This window comes from Artibeus jamaicensis, unplaced genomic scaffold (assembly GCF_021234435.1).
Source record: "Artibeus jamaicensis isolate MK-2021 breed Jamaican fruit bat unplaced genomic scaffold, CSHL_Jam_final scaffold_614, whole genome shotgun sequence".
Classification (NCBI taxonomy): Eukaryota; Metazoa; Chordata; class Mammalia; order Chiroptera; family Phyllostomidae; genus Artibeus; species Artibeus jamaicensis.
Genome location: NW_026522050.1, coordinates 5542640 through 5546618, shown reverse-complemented (window position 1 = coordinate 5546618; position 3979 = coordinate 5542640). Strand labels below are relative to the sequence as shown.

At 36.4% G+C, this 3979-nt stretch overlaps 1 pseudogene; it reads left to right on the top strand.

Moving 5' to 3' along the window:
* Positions 1-2529: 2529 nt before the first annotated feature.
* LOC119036956 (olfactory receptor 5B3-like) lies at positions 2530-3472 on the top strand (annotated as a pseudogene).
* Positions 3473-3979: the final 507 nt, after the last annotated feature.

The window sequence follows — 3979 nt, the reverse complement described above, 5'->3', positions numbered from 1 at the left end:
TTTAGAATTAAGAAGAAGACAAGAGACTCCTCCAAAGCTCAGTAAGAATTAATGATGCATTCAAGACTTGTGCTCAGTTTTCTGACTTCATGTTGGGGTTTTCTTCCATATTTACTTGTCTTAGAGATCTTGGAATCTTTCACCAGTACCTGATAGAGAACATCACCAAGAGTATATATTTATATGTATTGTTCCATGTCTAGATTTCAGATTTCAGAAGCACTATTCAGGACTGACTGTCCCTCCCACTGCAGGATCAAGGTAAGCTTCTACATTTCATACACATTTTTAGTGAGAACTGTAATTTATGTAAAATCCATGGGGCAGCTGTACCTACTATGAGATATTTGAGCAGGTGACCAGATGTTTTGAACATTGTTTTCTAAAACCATGAATTGAGAGTAGCATTTAAATGTCAAAACTTCAGTGAGGAGTATAGTGATACTTATGGAACATCATTATGTTCCTTTCCTAAAAAAGATTAGCCAAAGAAAAAGGTAACCCTCTTATTGAGCAAATTTTAATTCACTGTATTTGCTGTTGTACTTTCACTGGAGGTTTAATAAAAGCACAAGAGAGTGGAAAACCTTCCTTTAAACCACAGAAGTTTTGGAATAGAATCAGCATAATCCATTGCACTCTTTTCCCCATAGCCTCATCCTTATTACCATATTATGAACATATGTACAAATGTTATGGTGAAGTGGCTAAGAGTATAGGCTTTTGATTTGGTCACAAATGAGTTTAAATCATGAATCATGAACTTTCCTCATATTAGCTGTGATAGTATAGAGCTTTACATTGCTTCTAAAGTCCTCAGTCATCTTAGTGGTCAAAGGGGAATTATAGTATCACCTACCTTAGAACATTATTGTGAGGATTAAGCAAATATTTATGTTTATTTAAATATATATGTATACACATACCTAAATATAATTCAATATGCCCATAGTATTTATTATTGTTTGCAGAACACAATATATTTTACAAAAGGTATGATTGTCAGAGGTTGACAAACCCAATGACTTTAAGAGCTAGGCTTGGACAGTGAAGATATGAAAGAATTAGGACAATGGTGGAGAATAATGACTAGTGCATGATGGGTGTTCTTCTAAAGAACTTAAATTTAGATTTAAAAGACTGAAAATATTGTTTTCACTCAAGAACATATTTATATAAAATATTTAAATATGAATCTCACTACCGAAGCAAACATGGAGGCTAAAGGCAGCCAACAAGTTAGGAACTTTCAACCATTACTTCTGTTGCTAAGAAGAAAAAGAATGATTTTAAGAAAAAGGGCTATTTCATGCTAAAACATTGAGTTCAAAGAAGAATTAAGCAAAATAATGGCTCACATGGAATTGCTGGAGCAGACAGTACTATGGGTGAAGCAAGCAACTAGAGAAACTAGAGACACAGAAAATCTCACTGGTACCAGGATGTGAGAAAAGGCAACCTGAAGAGGAAGGCTTTAAGACTCTAAACCCCTTGCACATTTGAAGACCTGCAGGTCACCACCCATTTTTCTAAACTGATATAAAGAAAATCATACTGTCCTAATAGTAATATTATAGCCAGAACTCATCAGACTGTGCCAAACCCAGAGTTTTATTGTATTTTTAATATACTACCCTTTTAATCCTCACAATAACACTATAAATAAAGTAGGGCTTATTACTGTCTTAATTTTGCAGCTGAGAATATAAGGTTCAGGTAAGTTAGGTTAGGATTAATGATTCCTGGGTAGCAAATAGCTGGGCTAATACTCTTCTCAGCCCAGAGTCCAAGCTCTGTATCAGATGCTTTGCCTTGTCTTCAGAATTGCATCTCTTAGTTGTGTATGTTCCTAACCTATAAATCTCTCAGTCATGACACTATGAACCCCAAGCACTGAGTTTAAACAAGGGAGATGAGGAGTATCTGTACATTGAGAAGAATTCAATTTGATTTCAATGCAATTAAGACCGTCAGACTTAGAAACTACTCAGTTGGATTCAAGGGTCGACATGGATCCAAAGCATGGGTTGTCAATTAATACATCTTTGAATATAAAAAATCACTCAGCCTTTTGTACATCTTAATTTAAATGGGTGTAATAACAAAATAGACATAATATTCTTAAGAGGACATAATGTATATACTTTTAAAATGTCTCAAGTTGTTTCTGACAGGTGAGCAGCATGCAAGCTTTCACTAGGCTTTCAAAAAGTTGATTGAAAGGTACATTCACTCTGGATAAGCCATTCATCCACTTATTTAATTTACTATATCTCAATTTACAAGCTGATGAACTTGAATATTAGGGCAATTTCCCACAAAGATCCTTCTGATTCAACTACATGTAAACAGATACATAACTAATGCAGTTTGTTTTGTTTTAAAGCCCATATTTTGTCTGGAGAATCTTGAAATACAAGTTGTTGCTATAACAAAATAATACATGTTGCATGTACATTTCTCGATTTAAATGTCTTTCTCACCTTTTCATTCTTCTAGCCACCAAGCATTTTGTGATTGTCCTCATTGATGGAGAATAGTACAGAAGTGACTGAATTCATCCTCCTTGGACTAACCAATGACCCAGAGCTGCAGGTGCCCCTGTTTATCATGTTCACTGTCATCTACCTCACCACATTGATTGGGAATTTGGGAATTATGGCATTGATTGATTCTCTTGGACTCTCGTCTGCACACTCCCATGTACTTTTTCCTCAGTAACCTGTCTCTGGTGGATTTGTGTTACTCTTCAGCTGTCACTCCTACAGTCATGGCTGGATTTCTTCTAGGACACAAGGTGATCTCCTACAATGCATGTGCTGCTCAGATGTTCTTTTTTGGAGCTTTTGCCACTGTAGAAAATTACCTCTTGGCATCCATGGCCTTTGACCGCTATGTGGCAGTGTGCAAACCCCTGCATTACTCCACAACAATTACAACAGATCTGTGTGTGTGTCTTGCTATAGCTTCATATGTCTATGGGTTCCTGAATTCCTCCATCATCATTGGGAACACCTTTGGCCTCTCTTTCTGTGAGTCCAATGTGGTCCATCACTTTTTCTGTGATGTTCCAGCAGTCATGGTTCTCTCTTGCTCTGATAGACATGTTAGCGAGGTCATGCATATTTGTATAGCAAGCTTCAACATCTTTTTTGCACTTCTGGTTATCTTGATTTCCTACATATTCATATTTATTACCATCCTAAAGATACACTCATCTTCAGGGTGTCAGAGGGCTCTGTCCACCTGTTCTTCCCACTTCACTGTAGTCTCCATCTTCTACGGAGCTATTATCTTCATGTACTTACAGCCGAGGTCCAGCCATTCCATGGACACAGATAAAATTGCATCTGTGTTCTATACTATGGTCATCCCCATGCTGAACCCCCTGGTCTACAGCCTGAGGAACAAGGAGGTTAAGAGTGCATTCATGAAGGTTTTTTTAAAGGCAAAACTGTTTCTAAAATTGTGATTTGAACATTGTGCAATGCACAGTTACCTAGTTTCATTAAGGCCACAGTAAAATTAAGGTCCCAAAGTAGTCTCCTTGCCCATTCCAAAGTCTCCTGTCCTAAAAATGAGAAACATTATTCTCAGAAATGTTCCTGAACAGAAAATGCTAAGATGTCTTGGGGTTCATTTGTCAAAAACCTTATTAAAATATTGTTTTATTCACTCATGCAACATGCATTTTTTCTACCAATCAATGCAAATACATATAAAATACAACCACATAGAAGACCGTGAAAAAGGTGCATGTATGTTTCCCAGGAGGATACCTGTGTCTTTAAATAGAAGCCAATAATGTTCTACATTTTGCTTCTGAAAATGCTTTGAATTGTTTTTTTTTAATTTATCTTTTATTTTTTTTCTCTTTTTTTTAATTAATTTATTTTTTTAAATTGATTATGCTGTTACAGTTGTTCTATTCCCCCCTTCATTCCCCTCCACCCTGCCCCCCCAACCCCACCATTACCCC